At 41.4% G+C, this 24301-nt stretch overlaps 1 protein-coding gene across 2 annotated transcripts in view; it reads right to left on the reverse strand.

The window, feature by feature from the left end:
• The window catches only part of PLCB1 (phospholipase C beta 1), a 2042221-nt gene that overhangs the window by 1606353 nt on the left and 411567 nt on the right, over nucleotides 1-24301 (reverse strand). The gene's annotated exons all lie outside the window — the stretch shown is intronic.

Consider the following 24301-nt stretch of genomic DNA (forward strand, 5'->3'; position numbering starts at 1 on the left):
CAAAGACGTAGGAAGGCAGAGAAAGAATTACAGAGACATAAGACCAGGACGGTGACTGAAAAGGTATATGACTCTGACGTAGCTGAACATCAACAGAAAATTTTAGAACATGACCGAAGGCTTCACTTACAAACTGATAAGTGTTACCCTTCCAGGACAGTAGTGGGTAAGCCACAAGAGGAAGACCCCCTTTTAAACGATATGTTAGATAAACCCCCGTTATATACTTCACCAATATATCCTACACTACATCCTCAACGTGCACCAGGTGACCCTATTGTGCCACCCCCGGTTGGATCTCAGGGGAGTGCTCCGCCACCCACTACCACCCCTCCTGTCACCAGACCTATAGAGGATACACCCCGCCCGACTGTACCCACCCCTCAACTGGCCCCCGTTTGGCCCACCCCTGACTCCTGTTTAGACACCACACATACCCCCGTCCCATAACCCCGCGAAAGCGCACCTTCCGCGGACACTTGTTCTCTAATTCACAAGAAGAAGATGTCATTGAAGAAATGACACGGAGGTGGATGACTAATTGGAATGACTATGGGGTCAGGGACATTGTCCACACTATAAAACAATGCGATAGTTTAGTTCAGTTACATGCAGCTACCCTTATGTGCAACATTATAATACAAGGATATGAGGATGATGGTTCCTCAGCTCCCGCGGGACTGGTGGACCTCCGAAAACGCGCCTCTACTGGACTGCCGTTTGGTTCTGGTCTACATGATTATGTTGTTACTCTTCTCGTATATAGGGACCGCCTGTGGACATGTAGCCCTTCTATAAGGGCATCCATGTTTCCCATGAGCGAGGTTCCGCCGGTTTGGCGAGAGCCGGTGATGGATAACGCTGGCCAAATTATTACCGCAGGGTATTTCCAACAAATGTGGGTACACACCCCATGGAAAAGATCTGAAACATATACCCTAAAAGCCGCCTTACCTGACCCCGTAAGAATCCTGCAGGATATTTGAAAGAACTGCAACAAATTCTTGAATCCTGTACTATGACGTTGTCCGATATTGACATGTTAATGGCAGCAGTAGTCCCGCAGGAAGTATGGTCAAAAGTACGGAGGCACGACCATGCTGAACTAGGGGGCATGTGGGACCAATTGCAAGCATCAGAAAGGGACAGGGTTGGGGGAGCGAAACCAGACCCACTTATATTGGCTCTCCCACTGCGTATTTTGGATTTAATGAAGACCATACTTGCACCACACAGGATAAATTGGGATAAATTGGCCGCCTGTAAACAGAAAAAGGACGAGGGTGTTTTGGACTTTTATACAAGGTTTGAGGGTGTCTTTTCTGATTACAGCGGCCAAGACACGACTACTGAAGGGGGGATAAGACTCTTTGTTGACAAATTCGTGGACAATTTATTACCAGACATAAAGGGAAAATTGAAATTGTGTGAAAGTACGTGGCCATTCTCTACTGCCACTGGAATACTGACAATGGCCCAATATTATGAGAACAGGGAGATAGAAGAACAAGAAAAGAACGAGAAAAAAACGAAGGAGTTGAAAACGAAGGTGTTATTTCAGCAGGCCTACCCTCAGCCCCGTCAACAGCAGTCCAGATCAAGGTCACAAGGACCTCCCAATGACAGAAGGCAGTCTCAACGCCCTCCCCGTTCTTCCCTCTCCTACAATCAGTGCGCCTATTGCAAGCAGGAGGGCCACTGGAAGAATGACTGCCCCAATAAGGACAACTCCACAGGCCGCCCCATGCCCCCACCGCAACAGGACTACAGACCACGCTGTAGGTCTGGTCCTGCAGACAGACCCCGCCAGCAGGCCCCTTCACAGTCCCACAGTACCCCCCGCCCAAATTATTTTGATGCTTCATCCCAGCGTCAATATTTTAATGACGACTATGATGCGTATGAAGGTCAGGGGTCCTCCTTTGACTAGGACAGCCTTCGACAGAGGGGGTGGGACCAGTTTCTATTCCTGTTAGGCAGAATGGCCCTCACGTTGAGGTACAATTAGATGGTACTCCACATGATTTTTTGGTAGATACTGGGGCCACCAAAAAGTTCTGTTAAACAGGAAGAGGTCCAAGGGGTCCCTCTGTCTGGCAATATTAACGTCTCTATGGGTTTTTCTGGTGTTCCAGTGGCTAACCCCGTCTCCCAGCCACTGCATGTTGCTATAGGTCCTTACACCATTAGCTCCCCTCTCATTCTTACTTCGGCCTGTAGTGAGAATTTATTGGGTTTGGACCTATTAAAGAAATTGTACGCCACCATTTATTGCTCTCCGGATGGAGTTCATGTCACTTTCGGTCCAAATATTTCCCCGTCGCAATTTTTGTCAAAACCACTTCCACCCGAACTTCGAGATTTGCCAGACATTTTATGGGCCACACATAAGGACGATGTTGGATGTCTGGACATACCACCGTATGTCAAACGCTTGAAAGCCAATGCCAAATTACCTCGTCTTCCCCAATACAAATTATCCCAACACATTGAACAACAACTCAAAAATATTATGACCCAGTTGATTGGTTTGGGTGTCATTGAAGAAACGTGTGGTAATGATTGTAACAGTCCTGTTCTTCCTGTTCATAAAAAATTATCTGATGGCACCGCGTCTTCAGGACTCTGATTTGTTATTGATTTACGGGCGGTCAATAAGATTGTAATACCCCAGTTCCCTGTTGTTCCTGACATTACGACATTATTAACAATGATACCTGCCTCCGCTACTTGGTTCTCTGTTATCGATCTTAAAAATACATTCTTTAGCATTCCCATTCATCCAGATAGCAGACACATCTTTGGGTTTTCACTGGGTGGTCGCAGTTTCCGGTTCTGTCGTGCTCCACAAGGCTATACTGAATCGCCTAGCATTTTTAGCCAGGCCCTCAAGGGTCAATTAGATACCCTTGTTTTTCCTTGCTCCTCGACGCTGGTTCAATATGTGGATGACATTTTAATAGCATCCACTTCAGAACAAAATTGTAAAACAGATACTGTAGCCTTATTGAAACATCTTGCACACCATCACCATAAGGTCTCCCTCTCCAAATTGCAATATTGTAGACAGGAGGTTATATACCTAGGACACCTCCTGTCTACGGAGGGACGTACATTGACGGCTGAGAGAATACAAGCTATACGAGACATACCGGTTCCAAGGACACAGAGAGAGGTTAGGGCCTTTATAGGTAATACCTCCTTCTGTCGTCAATGGATTCCTAATTATTCTCTTTTGATAAAACCGTTTTTGCATCTCACCCACAAAGATTGTCCTGAAACAATTGAATGGAATGACGATTTTCAGTTTGGTTTTGATGAACTGAAAAATACACTCTGCACAGCACCTGTACTGGGTACGCCTGATTATCGTAAAGATTTTCAGTTATATGTGAGCGAGAGAAATGGATGTTCACTATCAGTGTTAACCCAAGAGCAGAGTGTCACTGATCATGGAAAATTAATAAAAAGCATTTCCTTCTAGGAGAGAAAGAAGAGGGTCTTAGAAATCCACAAAAGCAAAAACAGATAACGTAGATAGCATATTTCTTGTTATTTCACTCATTCGAAAAACGAACTGTGTATTTTTAAGTAACTACTCAGAAGCTGAACCCATGACTGGACCCAAATCACAAAGAAAGTCTTTAAGCTGCACCGTCAAGTCTTCAAACTTGCATTGGTGCAGATACATGACTTCTTACAATTCCGCTAATTTCAATAAGAACATGTACATTTGTAGGTATGCTTAAACTCATAGGTCATTCCAGCTCTGGAAAGACCAATCCCAGCCGATTTTCCACTCTCCACTCTTGTAACTAGATTCAACCAATGTTTGTCAGAGTAAATACTTTTACAAGTGAAAAAAACAACTTTTATGAATTCAAAATGGGGTATTGCATTCACTAAAAAGGCCATTTCTACTTTTAAGCAAAATCTATGCATTGATATAGCTTTGGGAATTATACCTCCGACAAATGATGAGTGCTCAGTTTTATTATGTATTTAACTGTTATAGTAAACTCCCATGCATCATTCATGGCTCAACTGCTGGTTTAATGTATCACATGCAGCTTGTTGTAGGTCTTATGTGTAACCATCAGAGAGCACTTGATATATTAGTATCAGCATTAAAACACACATAGAGGCAACTCGATTAACTAAATGAATGGATAAAACACAAGAGTAAATTAATATTCCTCCGTTGTTAATTTTAGTTATTGCCAAGTGAACCTGCCTACACAGCCTGAGAAGCAATTGGTGTATTCAAGCAAGACAGGGATTCTCACAATTGTTAGTCTGACTGTGAGCCATATGCACGAAGAAATCCGTTTGTGGCTTACTAATTGTGACTTTTTGTGACCGCAATTAGGAAGTCACAAACTGCGATGTACTAATGTGTCTCAGACACATGTAGTGATTCCCAGTGGGTCACAAATTCACCTGCTTCATCAATATTCATAAGGCAGGTCACAATTTGCGACTCATTGGGAAATGGCCTATAATCACAGGGATGGTGGTCTGCTGGGGTCAGAAGACCACCACGTCTGTGATTTTATTTAAAATAAAGACTTTTTTTAATGCTGTCCATTTTATGGGATGAATTTCAAAAACAAAACTGAAAACTTTTCTTTTTCATTTTTAAGAGCAGGCATTGGTCCATGGGACCAATGCCTGCTCTTAAAAAATGCTTGCACCCATACTCACAAGGTGGAAGTGGGTCCCTTGCGGAGCCCTTCCCATTTGCGAATGGGTTACCACCTCCTTCATGGAGTCAGTAAAATGTGAATGTTTTGCAACCGTATTCTGGTTGCAAAACATTCACACATACCCCTGCCACTCGCTATAAGGAATGGATGCCCTTAACACATCCCTTCCTAATACCGACTAGCAAACCTATTTTGCGATTCAGTGGTAGGTTTTAGGATTTCGAATCCCAAAATAGGGTTAGTGCATGTCAAAAGGCTATTTAGCAGTTGGAAACAGTATGATTCTCCATTTGCGACTGCTAAAACCTTTTGCACATGTGGCCATAAATTCAATATCAGTTAATACCAGTTAAATTTAAATCACCTGCTAACAAAAGAGTATCACAAAGTTGACCATGTGACACACAATTTTGTGAAGAATTTGAAAATAATGAAAATTAATATAGAACACAAAATATTCCTAATGGAAATTTGTGCAGGGGGTTAACAGAGACAGTGATTAATTGCATATCAATGTCAGTTACATTTATAGTAGGTTTTGTAGCTGTCAACATGTATGACAGCCACCATCAGAAGTGTTAAAGAGCACTTGAACAAATTCACTTTCCAGCTTAAACGCGATGCAATATAAGAACTATATACGTATATAAATACATGATGGCAGTAGACACAGTTTAGGTATATCTGAGCCAGAGTTTCCGTAGGAAAAGCTTTATTTGTTTTAATAATAACGTTGGTGCCATTTGATAAATCTTCACTAAACTTTCCAAAAAATGTTTTTCTACCTCAGCTCCTTACTGAAAAACTTCAAAATGATCCCTCAGGTGGTACTTCTGAAAAAGGGGGTGTGGGTGGGGCCTAAACACTCCACCCCATGCATTTTCCATAGGAAAATTTAGACAATGGTACACAAAAAAAACGGTTGAATCGATTACACCAAACTTGGCAGGAAATCTAGATCTTTAGTCAGAAGGTGTGCTTTTTGTGATTTAGTGTAATTCTGTTCTGCAGATTTTGAGAAATGAATGTTAAAAATTGTTTGGATACATTGGCAGGTGGTCCCAGAGCAGTATTGAAAAGATAAAGCATTCCAATTTGCCAAAAATATTTTTTTTACACGTTGACTGTCTTGCTCCAACGAGAACTCATTCTGTGATTGGCTGGCCGCAATCTCAACAAAACTTTGCGTTTGCCATTAAAGGACTTGGGAGCTAGGTCTTTATGTTCTGTACATAAAAACAAAATAAAGTATAAGGGTGCTGGGTAAAGATACCCTGACCTCCTGGACCATGAGGTGGTGCTCCAAAGGGCCCTTTCAAAAAAGCATATTTTGAGGCACCGGCATCCCACAGAAGTCCAGAGGGAGCTGGTCCCATCTAATCCTTCGGTAAATCGCTCAGGAACCTGCATACCCCCATATGGCTCCCAGGGGAAACTGCAGGATCTGGAAAACAATTAAAAAAGGAACAATATGTTGTGGAGGTATGTGGGTTGTAGCCTCCTAATGGGGGCTTAACTGTTTGCATGCGCAGACAGGGGTTGGTCAACCACAGGCTGTTAGGCACACGGTCTTCATCAAACCCCCATGCACATGCCCACATGTCATGTGCAGTGGGTTGGCCACAAACCTATCATAATATGATATTATTGTACACTAAAAACACATAGCAATTCACTGAAAAAACTAAAGGTTAAAGAAGAGTTAAATGTAAGGAATGTAGTAAGATTTTAACTTAAGTTAAGAAAACCTTAGAAATTCCGTGAAAAAGCCCTATCATTTAGAAATAAAACAAAACACTGAAACTCACCAGTTATATATAACTACTATGCTCTGTTTTTTTTTCCCTTACCTCCCCAGAAAGGAATGTGTGCCATCTATTTGTAGGGGTAAATCTCTCAGCTTATCGAATGGTTGTAGAGCACTTTGTGAATGCTTACAAGCATAGTATCATGTTTGTTGGCATTCTCAAACTCACAAGACTAAGCATGTAGCCCCCTTGTCCACACCACAGCCTTGTAGCCCCCTTGACCCACACCTTCTGTTAGTGGGCATCTCTTGTAGTAGTGCCCATTTTTAGTATACAACTACTGAGAAGAAATTGCATCTACACCTGATAGGTAAACATTTATAAATTTCAAACCAGGGTAAATCCAACAGATTTCAACAGTTAATGTAGGTTTACTCTTACAAATCACTTTATGAATCATGAATATGAGTGTTTTCATTAATATTTATTGTCAGTTGCATTTACATACACGTATACTGAGTTTCTTGTTGAGTTGTCCCACAGCTAATATGGACCAAGAACATGGAATGACAGTGACTAGGTTTCAAAGCAATGCATGTACATAAATGGTACAAAGGCACACTGTTGACGACTACCCTGGCTGTCACAGTAAAATATTTGTTTCAAGCTAAGGCAGGCAAACATATATCAATACAGATGTGTCAGGACCTGTATACCCCCTATGTTCTAAGGAGAAACATATACACTTAAAAAAAAAATATGTCCACATTAATTGTAAAAATGCAAAAGATTTTGATTCGATTCTCTACAACAGCCTTAGACTAGGCACCCAACTTGTGTTTAACAATCCCTTTTCATTTACAGTACTAACAGTGTCCTGGCCTGGCTCTCTCTGAGTGTTACAGTCCCAAACAGGAAAGCACTAGAAAGTGTAGATGAATGTGTACACAAAGCATACCAACAGATTGTTGAATTAGTCCTGTAAATCAAAGTATTTTTCCCTTTGGAGATGTTGCCAAATTCTTTAAATATTTGTTGCTTCTGGGTTCAGAGACTCCCAGCTAGACTAGGTTCATCCAAATGATTATGGCCCATATTTGATGAGATTCAAACTCATTTGAAGTTGCTATTGAATAGTTGATTGTATTGTTCATGTGATAAATATTTGGTGTACATTAATTCTGTATCATAGTTTGAAGGCAAGACGTAGTGAACCTGAAGGGGTCTGCATACCTCAATGGCAGTTAGGTAATTCATGTACAAGCATAGCTACTGTCACTGAAAATAAAGGCATCAGATAGTACGGCAAGTGCACTGAAATTCCAAGGGCCTTTTTTTTGGCTTTTACTTCCAGGTGGTTGTATAGTCAACAGCCAAGGCATACTACTGGGGGTGTGGTGGGAGTAGAAAGTTGACTTCAACTAGCACATGTAATAAAGTAAACAAGGTAAGTAACGTTATGAAGTTCTGTGGCACAAAGTTACTTTGGGTCACTTGGCTTCCCATAGAAAATGCAGTACTACCATTTTCTGTAGTAAGTGGGGGAGAGAGAAATACGTGCAGAGACACCCGGGTTATAATCATGGTAATCTATGATTTAACCAAGCACATAGTATGGTGGCGCATATGCTTCTATTTGTATGTGGTCATGTTCAGAGTCTCAGCACTACTTTGTGTCCACAGGATCTGTAATGGTGGGGCAACTATATTTATCAGCACACAGTATTTCAGCACTGGAGGGAAGGTCGGGCAGCGACAATCTCCGTCAGGTGATTCAAGCATTCACTTTCATGATAATCAGATTGTACCAAAGGGTTGCAATTGTGAAGTGCAGATGCAGGTGTAGGCAGAGTCATTCTGGCCTTAAAGACTATCCCAGACAGGCAGGGCATGCTGTCCTTGCAGCTTGCAGAAGTCACTCTAAGCAACTGATTAGGGTCGCCTCACAAGGAGTTCAAGGGCATGAAAGACCACATATGGGGTCCAACTTGCAAAGTCACATACCACTTCACATTTGAGATGCAGGAGCTCACAAGATTAATGGGCTACTTCATGGAGTGACTCTCACAGTGTCACACATGCCCCTTGTGTTTGTTGGGTGTCCAGGCACACAACAGTGATATCATCAGGTCACAACATAACCTCACCATGAAGAGTGCATGGGCTCACATTGGTGATGGGCAACCTCAAGGAATACCGCAAACGACCACATGCTGGGATCACTCCTTCAATGCTTTGTTGAACATGCAGCTAAAAATTACAGATAATGACAGCAGTAGAATATCATCTTTCTTTAATCTAGGTGGTGCTAAGTACCTCGGGCACTAGAAGCACACATGCCTTAGTGGTGAAAAGTAGGTGTCAAGCACACAGGCAAACCTACCTCTTTCTCAAGTCTCAGCAGCTTAGAACCTCTCCACAGTTCTATGGATTTGGCTTGGAAACCTAAATGAAGATATGGATTCTGTCTTTGGTCTGTTCCTTTCTCTACAACAGTGTGCTAAGCCTCACCATGTCCAAATATTAATAATATATAGAGGAGAGAGACTTGATTAGATCCAGTCATGGGGACAGTTTGCATTTCCAAGTGCCCAGCTGAATTCAAATTTTACCTTAAAGTTTTAGACGTACCAATTCTCAAAGAGTTTATTGATTTTTCAGTTAGTCACATCCCCATAACAACCATCTGGGTGTAAAGCTGCCATTTTACCACTTGTTCATTGTAGATAGGCATAATTTACTCTCATCAAATAGCACAGGATACAAGGGTGAGGTATTATTCAAGCATAGCATTTTATTTGGTGTTTGCACTATTTGGTGAACTTACTAGGCTAAAATCTTGTCTCAGTAGTTCTCTTTGGTTCACACCTTGATCTAGTGAAACTTCTTTGGAATTTAGGCCAGAGTACAAATGTGCTTCCTCGGAATGTATATTGAGGTCAGACAGTACACATGGCTGCATACTGAATTTTAGAGGGAGGGGAAAATCGAAAGAGGTAACATGAAGGAACATGGACGACAAGGAGAGACAGCTACTTCTTAGCTCTTTCACCATTATTGAGCATCCTACCACATCACACATTTCATTCATACAGGGGGTACACCCCAAACCAGCCTCCCCACCTACCATGCACCCACATGCTTACCTGAGACAAGACATGCACTCATTTAGAAAGAGGAGATCCAGTTGTGATCCACAAGTCATATTTACCAGGAACAGCGGGGAACCAATTACTACAGAAGAATTAAGGTGAAAATAGCTACTTTTTATGATCAGCTGAAACCAACATTTAGTATCGACCTACTCTGGGTTTGGGAACTGTACACAGTTTTGCTAAAAAAATGACCAATTTGGGTTGTCCCACAAACCCTAATTAAGTATACCATTAGTGAGAAACATGAGACAGTAAAACAGTGCACTAGTTCAGAGATTCATGGCAGTCTTTTGCACTAGAAATCTTTCCAGCTCTGCTAGAACAGTCTGACACATGAACATTTCACTGCGGTCGTTTGACCCTACGCTGATAAAACCTATGATCCTTTTCAGATTTTTGGGTATGCCCTTTAAAAACAACGTCAATTTTCATATCAGATTATTGTTTGCGTTTTAGTTTTTTTTTTACATCATACATAATATATATACACAGAGATGGTTTTAGTCAGCAAGTTTCATCCATTAATCTGTTGCATTGTCATTCACATTTTGCAAAAAACAGCTGTCAGGGCACTCATGAACATGTAATTAGAAGTAAGTGATGTATCAATATGCAACGTATATTGGTATTAACAACGTAAAGAGTTTCAAGCTCAATTTATTCTTGAAACAGAAAAGTTCATCATAGTAAACACAAAGTTGTCCTTTGAAGTCAGTGTTCATGTAGTAAACACAGCATTGAAGTCAGTATCCATGTAGCACATACAGCCAACACGTGTTTCGTCCTATGAGAACAGTACTCTCACGGACTTCATCAGGGCTTAACTTAAATACATCTACATGTATAACCAGTCTCCTTAAGACCAATCCAAAGTCTGAAAAAAGTATGTATAATATCCAAAATTAGGACGTACATGAAGTATTCTAGAACCGTTTCCTATCGTGCACATAAGTATCAATGTTCCAGAAAAAGCAACGACCGCGGTCGAATTCCCCTGCAGCGTCCTCAGTCTCGGGAACTATTCTCGAACCAATAGGTGGTTTCGTCATAGGACGAAACACGTGTTGGCTGTATGTGCTACATGGATACTGACTTCAATGCTGTGTTTACTACATGAACACTGACTTCAAAGGACAACTTTGTGTTTACTATGATGAACTTTTCTGTTTCAAGCATAAATTGAGCTTGAAACTCTTTATGTTGTTAATACCAATATACGTTGCATATTGATACATCACTTACTTCTAATTACATGTTCATGAGTGCCCTGACAGCTGTTTTTTGTCACTGTGAGTTTCCCTGGAAACATTAGAGGAATTGGGAAGATCCTCTTGCCAGGAGCACCATGTTAAGATTGGAATGTTAATGCTATTATGTGGACTCACTGTGAGCGCCCAAATCCTATGACTTGCTTCCTATGTGCTTTCATTTTGATTCATTCACATTTTGCTTCCACCCACCACAGTATTCAGCATGGGGCAATGGGTCTGCCCACTTTACTATTTCACTACGTTCAATTTAAGTGATTGCATGAAGGCAATGCACATAGTTCACTTCTGCTTAAAAATAGTTACCTTTTGTTCAGTGACAAAGCTGTCTAAAATGTGCTTTTTCAAATTTTAGTTTCGTATATTATCTTAACCAAATGTCTATTTACGTTGCCTGCGCTTCAAGTTCCCAGTTAGATGGTGGCTTATTTCCTGTCTCGCTCGTAAAGTTGCAGTTGGAAAGTGTTGAATTTACATTGTTACATTGTAGAAGCCTACAATTTGGCGGTGTGATTTTGTGATGATTTCTTCCTATAACCTGCACAAAAAATAACAGTGAAGGGCATGGCAAAATCAAAAGGCTTGTTGTTTAAACACCACCAGCAAAACAGCCATACCAGTAGCTGCTTTTAAATGTAAGATTTTGTATTGTAAGCACATGGTGACCACAGATATGTGCCAGTCTGTTTTACTTCTGTGGCATATCCTTGCAATAATAATATAAAATAAATTAACCTGTGCAGAAGCAATTCCAAAGTCAGACCTACTCGCTTTGCGAATGCTTGTTTTAAATGCTTTCTTACATTTAGTGTCTCATATTGAGGGGTATGCATTCAGTTTAGTTTCAATGGTTATTGTCTGAAAAGTAAAGCAAAGAACCGGAATTGCTCCTTCCGTTATTAAATTCTGCCACCATCTGATGATCCTGTGACTAGCTAAAACAGAATAACACCGAAAACATTCTGAAACATCTCCTTATAACTAAACAATATGATCTTTTACATTGAGGAACTGTTAAGAGGATTAGATTCATAGGCGGTCATTCTGACCCTGGCGGTCAAAGACCGCCAGGGCGGAGGACCGCGGGAGCACCGCCGACAGGCCGGCGGTGCTCCAATGGGGATTCCGACCGCGGCGGTAAAGCCGCGGTCGGACCGGCAACACTGGCGGTCTCCCGCCAGTGTACCGCCGCCCCATTGAATCCTCCAAGGCGGCGCAGCTTGCTGCGCCGCCGAGGGGATTCCGACCCCCCCTACCGCCATCCAGATCCCGGCGGTCCGACCGCCGGGATCCGGATGGCGGTAGGGGGGGTTGCGGGGCCCCTGGGGGCCCCTGCAGTGCCCATGCCACTGGCATGGGCATTGCAGGGGCCCCCGTAAGAGGGCCCCTAAATGTATTTCACTGTCTGCTGTGCAGACAGTGAAATACGCGACGGGTGCAACCGCACCCGTCGCACAGCTTCCACTCCGCCGGCTCGATTCCGAGCCGGCTTCATCGTGGAAGCCTCTTTCCCGCTGGGCTGGCGGGCGGCCTGAAGGCGACCGCCCGCCAGCCCAGCGGGAAAGTCAGAATTACCGCCGCGGTCTTTCGACCGCGGAACGGTAACCTGACGGCGGGACTTTGGCGGGCGGCCTCCGCCGCCCGCCAAGGTCAGAATGAGGGCCATAGTGTTTTGATGCTCTTACTAAATGTCATATGTTTTGCACACATACATTTTTATATGGAAAAGGAACGATTTGATTTGAAAACACAATCATTGCTATATAATAACTCAAACTATGTTACCATTTGACCCATCTTCTTAACTGCCACCTCTAAGTCAGCTAATTAAAATGTTCCAATGGTTGGTTTCTTCAAATATATTCCCCTGCCAGCAACAATTTAACATGATGTAAATGCTACCTCTCCAGTCAAAAAGGGTCAGTTATGAAATGCATTATTCAAAATTTTAATTAGACCCCCTTATTGCATAAGTATATTGTATATGTTGACTGATGATGGAATCCTCTATTTGTTAGTGGCAGATGATGTTTCATTAAATGAGGTCTTCCTGAAAAGTAGTTCCAAATCATTGAAATGCTTTCCAGTCCCCAAGAAAATTGCAAACTGTGGAAATATATTTAAAATATCTCTTTAGGGGACTACCCAGAATGTCTACATTAGCATTCTGATCTTCATGATTTAAGTGACACTTTGCTGCAAAATGACAAAAGGCGTTGTCACCCTTTCAGTTGGCATGGCTGGCAGGCTTAACACTACTCCACGGGCTAGATTTATGCCGCTCCTATATTGACTCCTTATGGTGTTATCTTGAGGCTTGGCACTATTGCCAGGGGCTATAGATTGATATCATGTTGTACTTCCTTTGGCTGGAATTCTGTCCCTTCTTAGATGACTGCATATAATTTTTCAAGGTAACACTACTGCCTGATGGTAAGTATACACTTGAATTTCAGCTCACATGACCATTCACATAGGTGAATGACCTTTCACAAGATTTATTTCACAACCTCTTAAGGGTATAAGGTATCACAGATTGCTTAGCAATTTGTGACAGCTGTATATATCAAACTGTGCAGCAACCACCTTCCAATTGTGTGATAGACAGCATGATAAAGATGCATGACAAAGGTCTTTAATGTTTTAAATAAACCACCAAATATGGCGGCACCCATATGGAAAGGGTTTCTGCACCTTGTCAGGGTTAGAAATTGCCATACAAAATCATAGTATGGTACAATAAATCTAAATATTATATTACTAGTAGCTTAACATGGCCTCCATCGTGTGGACTTCTATAACTCATTGGTGGATTCCCTAAGTGTTTTACTTGTGGCTTTTCTGTGCCTCCATTGCCTGAGCTTCTATTATTCCTGCCTGAACATCATAAAAGGACTCATTATGAATTCCGGAATTTAGGAGTGGGGGCATTGGATGGTTTAATCTCTGATTCCCTCTGGTATCCCTTACCTAAATTGCTGGTTACAAAATATGTCCCACAAAATGGGGCATAATATCTGGACACAGGAATACCATGTCCAAATCTGCATGATTTCCCCATTCAAGGTTAAATAATGAGGTCAAATCTGCACACATTCACCTGCTGCTTGTAGCAAGTGCAAAATTCATGGGGGCCTTTTTAACCCAAAAGGGCGGGTGTCGACCACTGGCCAATGCCCACACTACCTCCCTGGTGTGAGTCATGACCAGTGGCCGACACCAGGGAGGGGGTTAAAAAATACCCCGGGAGGCACAGAAGATCTTCTGTGTCTCCCCCCACACCCCCATCTGCCCCTTTCTGACGTCAGCGCGCTGCCAAGTGCGCTAACATCACTATCTGTTTTCTCCACTGGAGCAGGAAGTGGCCTTGTGGCCGCTTCATGCTCCTGTGGGGAAAACAGCCCCAAATGGCCTTCCCAACGTACGGGAAGGCCTTGTTTGAAAGGGGAGACTCTCCCCTTTCAAATGAGGCCTTCCCAAGCAGTGCAGCTGCGATCGAGGGCCAGGTAACCCCCACTACACACCAAGGATTTCACTTGGGGGGGGGGGTCGGCCCCCTTGGCAAACGGACAGAGCCCCCCCCCCCCCCCCGGGGGCATATGTTTTTAAAAAGGTAGGTTTACCCCTGGCGGACGCAATTGCACCCCCAGGGGATTCTTTTTTTTTAAAGGAATTAAAAAATAAAATAATAAATTGACAGGGGGGTTGCCTGTGAGCAGGAAGACCCCCTGTGGGGGCATTACTTTTTTTAAATAGTTGTATGGTTTCCCTGGGGGCCATTATGGCCCCCACAAGGAAACCCTACAGCTATTAAAAAGATATATCGATATAGATGTCCATATATAGATCTATATATATAGTGATCACTTTTGTCAACACGTGTGTGGTTTCCCTGGGGGCTGTTCTCGGTCCCCAGGAAGCCCACACCCATATATAAAAGTGATTTCTCTCTCTCTTTCTCTCTCTCTCTCTCTCTATATATATATATATACATATATATATATATATATATATATATATATACACATATATTTGCCACCAATTCTCTTGTAGTTGCAGCTTGCATCTTCAAAGCAATGCACATACTTTAAGTGATGCGTTTCAACTGTAGCTTTTAGGCAGCAATAAAAAAGTCAAGTAAGTCTTGTGATTATGTTTCTGCTACAAAAGGATCTGACTTTTGTTTAGTGGCAGTTTTGATGCCATATAGTAGCGCAGAAGGTTTATATGCCTACTGCAAAGATCAAATCTGTATTTTATGTGAATAACTGAGTACATTAGTAATGTCAGCCATTACCTGCACTATAATACAAATGAAATGTATGTGCAGGAGGGGACTATGGAGAGATGAAGGGCACTTTTTCTGGGTGGTGGTGACGGAATCCGAGGAGGGCGTCATGGGAGTGAGAACACCAGTAATGATTGTTGGACTGGGTGCTAGAGGCACTAAAGACTGTGACAATTGGTATGTGATAAGGTGAAGTAATAGTGTGTCTTTTGTGTCTTGAAACAACGTGGTGATTGAGGGAAGAGTGAAGGTAAGGTGACCTCTACTGTTGCACGTATCACACACACACACACCAGCAATTTTGTTACTGTCTACGTAGGTTAGTGTTTTAGAGCAACAGTTTAGCCAGTAGCAGAGGTGGTATCTGGTTGGAATACTGCTGCTCAAGCCCTCCCTCAAATTATAGAGGACAGGTCTGACGTAGGATCAGAAACTGAGACAGCAGATACTGAGACAGCATCTGAGGGACAATGGCGCAGACTCTGGGAGTGATTTTTCAGTCAGAGGAGTCCCATTCGATAACTCCTCTTCCATTGATTTTGAGGGAGGTGATGATGACAGTCCTGCTGTCCCTTAGCAAGCACAGTCTGTGCAGCGGGACAATAGCGGGGTAGCCCAACCCAGAGAGCATGTGTATGCGGCAACAAGCACAGAAAGAGTGCTCTCTTGGGAGCTCCCCAATTTAGTTCAGCCCCAAATCGTATTGTGGAGACATCAACATTATCTATCATAAAACAACCTGGTTTTGTAAGGCAGGCACCTCTGTTTTTGGTTGTGGGCTTGGCGGCCTTATAGGGAAACCTACCAAACCCAGACATTTCTGGAAACTAGAAATCCGGGGGAGTCCACAGAGGTGTGTCTTGTTTGGATTTGCCAAAGTTTTCTTATCCAGAATACCCTGCAAAGGTGAAATGTTGAATAAAAATTCATTTTTTTCTTGCATTTCTGTCACACAAACTACAGGAATATGCTGGGATCAACAAAGTTCCTACCCCCCAGTGTTTGCCCACCTGTCCTGATAAAAAGGCTATCCCACTTGAGTGCCTGTACCTACTGCCTGCATCAGGAATGGATCACCCCAGGATCAACAGTTGCCCTCATGTAAGGACCAACATTGACCATTGTGCGATCTATTCCTGTTGCCTACACTAGGCCTACCCACACAAATGAGGTACCATTTTTATCAGGAGACTTGGGGGAATGCTGGGTGGAAGGAAATTTGTGGCTCCTCTCAGATTCCAGAACTTTCTACCGAAATGTGAGGAAAAAGTGTTTTTTGCCAAATATTGAGGTTTGCAAAGGATTCTGGGTAACAAAACCTGGTGAGGACGCAACAAGATACCCCATCCTAAGTTCCCCTAGGTGTCTAGTTTTAAAAAATGCACAGATTTGGTAGGTTTCCGTAGGTGCCGGCTGAGCTAGAGGCCAAAATCCACAGCTAGGCACTTTCCAAAAAACACGTCAGATTTCAATGTAAAAATGTGATGTGTCCATGTTGCGTTTCCTGTCGCGGGCATTAGGCCTACCCATGCAAGTGAGGTACCATTTTTATCGGAAGACTTGGGGGAACACACAATAGCAGAACAAGTGTTATTGCCCCTTGTCTTTCTCTACATTTTTCCCTTCCGAATGTAAGACAGTGTGTAAAAAAGACATCTATTTGAGAAATGTCCTGTAATTCACATGCCAGTATGGGCACTCCTGAATTCAGAGATGTGCAAATAACCTCTGCTTCCCAACACTTATCTTGTGCCCATTTCAGAAATACCAAGGTTTCCTTGATACCTATTTTTCACTCTTTATATTTCACCAAATAAATTGCTGTACACCCGGTAAACAATGAAAACCCATTTCAAGGTGAAGCTACTTTATTGGCTCTGGGTACCTAGGATTCTTGATGATCCTACAAGCCCTATATATCCCTGCAACCAGAAGAGTCCAGCAGACATAACGGTATATTACTTTTGAAAATATGACATCTCAGGAAAAAGTTACAGAGTAAAATGCGGAGAAAAATGGCTGTTTTTCTCACATCAATTTCAATATTTTTTATTTCAGCTGTTATGTTCTGAAGGAGAAACCTTGTAGGATATACACAAATTGCCCCTTGCTGAATTCAGAATTTTGTCTACTTTTCAGAAATGTTTAGCAGTCCTGGATCCAGCACTGGTTTCACACCTATTTCTGTCACTAACTGGAAGGAGGCTAAAAGCACAAAAAATAGTAAAACTTGGGTATGTCCCAGTAAAATGCCAAAATTGTGTTGAAAAGTGTGGTTTTCTGATTCAAGTCAGCCTGTTCCTGAAAGCTGGGAAGATGGTGATTTTAGCACCATAAACCCTTTGTTGATGCCATTTTCAGGGGAAAAAAAACACACATGCTTTCTTCTGCAGCCTTTTTTTTTCAATTTTGTCTGCAAAAAAACACTTTTAGCTTTATTTGGTCTCCTATAGGGGAACCCACAAACTCTGGGTACCTTTAGAATCCCTAGGATAGTGGAAAAAAAGTAAGCAAATTTCGCATGGATAGCTTATGTGGACAAAAAGTTATGAAAGCCTAAATGCAAACTACCCTATAAAGGCAAAAAGGGCTCTGCTCTGGGGGGGCGAGAGGCCCAGCAGCTAAGGGGTTAAGGCTGTTGTGCAGGGGTCACAGAAACAATAAACAGTCGGTTTAGTTTCAGATGGGGAAGCATTTTGTTTTTCCTCATGCTGCAAAGTTGAGAACAGCTGCTGCCCACATAGCCCACAGCTCCTCTGAGAAATCAGGGCATGATGTCTGCAGGCCCAGAATTATCGAGAGCAAAATTTGAAGACCCACTAATTGTAGACTCGGAGACACTAAAAACTTTAAAACTTGCTGGAGCAGTATTCCCTTGGGAAATACCATTCTGGATAATGGATCACTCTTGATTATGGCCAAAGTCTCTTAGTTCTGTCTTGGTGGGTTTGGGTTTCTGTTGATCATAGGTGAACTCTAGACAGTATTCTACAGGTGACTTTTGAATGCCTTAACAATGGTTGCTGCTTTTCTCTACAAACATGGACGTCTTGGAACAGACTCTCATTCAGAAGAAGGATCATCTAAGCCACCTTGAATTCTGAATAGCAATATAGATTTTATGGCACTCACAATCTGAAGACTGCTGACATCAAGCCATATTGGTGTGTATATGTTACCTGCAAAATTATTTCTCACACTTACTTGGCACTCTGCTTCATGTGTTCTGATACATGTTGCTGCGCAAAGTCTGAAGCACACTGTCTAGGTTTATTACATGATCTTAAAAGTCTACACTAACAATAAGATGACAAACAACCCCGTTCGTTCCCCAACTCTTCAGTGGGGAATAAGTAACCATCTACCTTGCCAGTTGAGAGTGACTTGGGCCTTGGCAAGGACTAATGCATGTGTTAGTGGGCAGAATTCCAGAAAGTGGCTTATTCATGGTTTATCAGTGCCTCCCTGGAAGGACTTTCTATTGCTCCTGCGTAGTCTCCATATTGTGGTTTTCTGATGGTGTAACTGTGTTTTGCGAGGATTGTGGTTTACTATTGGTATATCAGTGTGTCCAGAGGCTTGGCTTTTATTGCTCTTGGCAAATTAAGTAATTTACTGGTGGTCTCACAGAGCTTCCCTAGGTAGGGTGCCAGCCATAACCCCTTTAACACCTTCACTTGGCCTACCATGCAAACCCTGGATCTCACCCCCACAAACAATTATGAGTATCAAAGCAGCCATCATTAAAATTTCCAATAAAGGCTTCACTTCACTCAAAATATGAACAGATAACATAAAATGACACTAGATTCTATACACTTTCTATGAAGTTATCCAAGTCCTCATCTTTTGCATACCAATTTATGTATAAGCACTGCTACATGCTACTGATACAAGGTTGGAGTACACACTACAAGAACCATACACTATCAAAACTTTAGACAATAGTTGTGAATGCAACCCACAACTTTCCTCATCCATATACTGGCAAATTGGGTCATAACTTGTTGACCACATGGAAATCACTTTGATGTAGCCACAAAAGGTACAGAAAGAGCTATAGAAAAGCTACAATACAATACAATACATATACATGTGGCAAGGAAAAAAGCACAAGAATTGAAAAAAACACTCACATCCAAATGACTACTAAGATTTGCAGAACATTTAAAATTACACATTTGTCTGTCTCATTCTATAGGAACGTTTCCAGAGGTATACCAGGAAACCTGTGAACAGTCCCTAGATGTACTCCTGCTTAACACATGTGAATTTCATTACGGCACGTGGAAATGTACATATATACATGTGACGTGCAAGTACAACAGCACTTCTAACAATGTTTTTCCCTAAGGAGAACATATTTTTACTTTGAGAAACCCCTTCCAGTATAACACACCAATTTTGGCCTTTTTCAGCTACTCTCCTGGTAACGCATACATTTGGTTGCACTATCATGTGTTACAGAAGTGACATAATAATGTAATCAACATTGCTTATATTATGTGTTTTAAAGTTACTAATGTAAAGTGGAGCATCCAAATTGTGTTACTGAAGGTGCATTAATTGTAAAAGACTAGAAGTAAATATCTATGTGTGTTCTAATATTTGACTTCAACATGCTAAAATGTAGTACTCATACTTATGCATTTTACATGTATGTATTTTTTAATATGGTGTGACTGTATATAATCATGTTTCATTTATAATTCTTGTTTCCATTTATAATTGCAAGATGTACTTATACTTATGTATTTCAAATGTGCATTGATTGCCTTATTAAGATAGCATAACCAAAGGCCTGAAACATTTGATTTTGTTTGCTTGCATTGAAATGTTTCTCTTTGCAGTTCTGTTTGTGAAAGTCTACAGTTAATGGAAGGCATGTTGCACAAATGAACTGAGAAGAAAAGACTCATGTATGTGTACCAGACATCAAGAGGCACTCAAGGTTGTCCAGATGACCAATTTGTGGGATGTGAAATTTGAGGAGAGTTACTATTTCAACTGTGCACAGAAGATGGAAAACTACTGGTGTGGATGATGTGTATTTCTCAAAGGTTCTGTAGGTTTAATTAGTATTCACCTACTAAGACGAGAACATATTCTCTTGAGGGGTACACACCTCACTACTCCTTATTCCTTTTTGTGGCTTCATGCCATACACACCCTCCCTGTCAGAACTTCTACTGTGGTTTCTGTTAATATGGCACTTTCCTATAATTCCTGAGTCTTAATTAGGATTTCCCTTTAGTCTAGTAGAGGGTTCTTAGCTTAATTTAGATTATCCAATGATTAGGCAAGAGGACCGCAACTTGCATACAGATCATACGATTTTGTTTCTTTTGTACTGCACCAACTGAAATTCTAGTATGCCTTATGCTTATTCGACTTAACTTTATTCAATGCGTTACTTTTTAACCTTTGAACTTTAAAATAAAAACTGTTGAACTTTATCATCTGCCTCCTAGAATTAATGTTTCCCAAATAGGTTACACTGTTGATTAAATTTAATTGATGTTTGACTCTCCTTTACCCCTCAAGTAACAAAAAAGATTCATCATCAGAAGAGAAGCAGGGATATGGGCCTGAGCGTCATCACTCCCCACCACAGATGGGATTGGGATTTATCTCTGTTCTTCTCAAGGCTAAATTTCTGAACTTTTCCATGGTCAATAGAGAGGCATTCATTATACATACAAATGTGTACATTTTTGGATATTCACAAATTCATTAAGATTTATAGACTGAAAATTCTAAAACGTGTTCATAGATTTACACAAAATACGCAAATAAGCAAATCCATTTGAGGTGCAAAATCAAAAAGTCTGAGTTATAATGGGGTTTGTATTTGTAATTCTGGCCTCAATTCACAAATAACTGTTAGAATTGGGTGTTTTTCTTAGTAAAACACCTCATTTTAAGGTTTGTGACACAGAAATATATCTATATCTAACTACATGCAGTATAAGTTAAAAGCTAAAACAATGCTGAGATTAAGAGAGAAAATATGTCAGTTAAATAAAGTAGAGTGAATACAGTTTAAAGTGTTATGTATACAGCTGTAAATAAGTACATTTGTATCATGTCAATGCCAGAAAGAATAATTACTGTAAACAGTGGATAATTACACCATTTGTCCAATTTCAAGTGTAACGTGGTAACCTATGTTAGAGACACCAATGATGATGGGATTTCATTTCATGCACCTGTGGAAGTTTACTCGTGAGGCATGAAAACGATTACAAAACACAAAAGGCTCCCTCTTGAGATATGTTATTAGAGACAATAACCTATTTTGAAATTGGAATTCACAGATAGGGAGCAGGCATGTAGCAGCATTACAAGGCTGGGAGCTATTCAACACTGTACATAGCTGAAGAAGACTCCATAAATTACTCAAATTTGTTATCTAAATCATGAGTCATAGCTCATGAAGAAAAACAAAAAGGGCATTATGGTGCAGCCAGACCCATTATTGATTCACTATAGATCATCTGACTTTCCTATAACCTGTCTCTTGACAGCATATCACTCCAATAACTTTATTACACAACTACTAAGTGGCAACAACTTTCAGTGAACATCCGTGCTCCTATCTACACTTAACCTGCACTCACATTATTAAGTGGAACATGCTGGAAGTAATTAAAGTAAACATTACATGCGCTTATTGATTCAGTTTTCTCATGAAAAAAGACATTCATACAGTATTTGGAAATCTGAAAGGACAACATATGAGAAAAATTCAATAAGTATTTTAAACAAAAAAAGTCAAGTAAGCTAATTCTTTTGGTCAAAATGACAAACATGAAGTTGTCGTGCAGGTCATACATATTAATCTCACAACTGATACCCTTTAACTGTCTGAATTCAAGGCTGTAGGGCAAGTGGCCAATGCCAGCAAAAGATTTGCCATGCCACGAGACCACACACACTCACAAACTTTCTCTCTCTAAAGTGGGTAGAGTACAAACAGAGAGATCTCTATAATATGGGATAGCATTGTGGTGTATTGGCCTGAGCTGGCAACTTCGGAGCAGGGGGAAGTTTGAGTGTCGGGGTTAGCTCAACATCCTGTGATTCTGGGCTAAACACGTAGGGGCATATTTACAAGAAAATTGCACCACTTTGTAAATCTGGTGTGGGAAAAAGGCCTCCTTGTCGCTGCCTTAGCGTAAAAAAAAATGACGCTAGGGCGCTGCAAGGAGGAACTAGAGGCTTGTAAATAAGCCAATTAATATACCCGTGCCTACAATTCAGCACCTTGAGACCCTCATGAGTGATTTGTCGAGCTTTACAAATCTTAGATTTATAATACCAGTATCTTTCCCATCACAAAAAAGGTCACTGCTTGCCCACAAACACAATTTCATTTCAAGTGTTGGCAAAATACATATTTGGCCAGAAATCACAAACAGGAATTTCCTCCCATCTCAGGATTATGAGTTCCTTGGCAATATCACAGTTGACTTCGTGGACAAATCCATTAAATACTAAAACCATTAATTCTCCCTAAGATCAGAACATTTTCAGCTTTGATTGCATATAACTATTTAAAGCAAGCTGCTACAGAAGGTAGCTTTCAGAGCAGAGGCACGTCCACATATGAACTTGATTCCCGATTCTGCAGCCAAGACTTGGGCACAGAGATTCAAGTTAGGTGGATGAGCAAACACCTTCCAATGCTCATATGGCAGTAAGTCTTCTCTCTCCGTTTTCTGAGGTGCCAGCAGGCTGAAAAGAATTGAAAGAGTGGCAAGCAGCATGTATTTGGTGGGTTACGCTCAAGAAAATGTTGCTACTTATCCTAAACCTATGTTGAGTTCAAAGTAATGCATTTCCTGTGACAACTGTGACAGCATAAGTTGTATTGCAAAATTCAAGGTAACTAAGTGATGTTACCTAATAGTCATCTGACAACTTTACATACTTTTAAGAAATTTTAAATTTGTTTAGGCTGTGTGAAACTTGTGAGGTTTAAACAAAAGGATAGCTTCAGAATCTTTTCAAGGAAATGGGACACTGTGCGTTATTAGAATTGCACAGTAAAGAAAGTGTACTGCTGCTCCTCAGCTACTGTCACCATAGCTTATCCGTGCACTCCACGTGAATGCACCCCTTCCACCATTCCATGCTCCTTGGGCACTCCCTAAAAAAGATAAACTATGTTTATCTAAGTTCCTGCCTCTCCTGAGATCAGTTCCACAGTTTGAGGCACCCATATCCATCCTCTGCACGATTCCTAAGCCCTGTATTGTTTTCCTGGCCACTTCTTTTGTGCTGGGGGCACATCCTTCATGGATAAAACACCCAGAGTCTGGGATAGAGATGGATTAAGCTTTTTCTCTTCAAAGTCAGGCAGGTGAAATTAGGAATATTTGACCATCTTTGCCAAAATGAAGTTTCCTGACCTCAACCAACATTATGTGACTTTGCAGGCACACAATATCACATCCCTCAGGAAAACAAAAGAGGTACCTTAAATCTGATAAAAAGGAGTAAGTGATTCAGGCTAAATTGCATAAAATTTAGCTTTTACCATACTAGCTTTCCAATTGTTGGAAAAGAAAAGTTCCTGGTATGTTGATGGACATTTACAGCTGCCACGAGTGCCCCATATATAATGATGTCTGGATCCCTGATGCTGCTGTTTGTTATCATGGGTGAACATGGATCATGTATGTGTGCCATGACAAAGGCCTGTCTCACACATTGATGCCTTTTTGGCTTGGGAGGGGTCCCCTAAAGTGCAACCCTCATAGAGGTGAAAGGATACTGCTTTTGCCAGGAGTTAAGTAACATGAGTATGACGATGGCAGCATACCGTGTAGTGATCAATAGGCGTGAAACAGGCCTTTTTGCCTGTGTTATTGGAGTGAGGCCTACAGGCTCACTCTTTTAAAGTTCTGCTGCTGTGTGCTTGACCTACATCAGATTGATGTGCGATGCTGCACAGTGCATTTGTTTTATAAATGTGCTAGATGTATGTGTGCCTGTGAATGGTACAATACAGGGATGATACAGCACTGTGCGTGTAGGTGTGCTTGTGAAGGGTGCAATAAATGGGAGATGTTCTGCTATGCAGGGTGTGTGTAAGAGTGTGTGCTGTGTATGCATATTCTGGATGTATGTG

The sequence above is a fragment of the Pleurodeles waltl genome, chromosome 5, assembly GCF_031143425.1.
Source record: "Pleurodeles waltl isolate 20211129_DDA chromosome 5, aPleWal1.hap1.20221129, whole genome shotgun sequence".
Lineage (NCBI taxonomy): Eukaryota > Metazoa > Chordata > Amphibia > Caudata > Salamandridae > Pleurodeles > Pleurodeles waltl.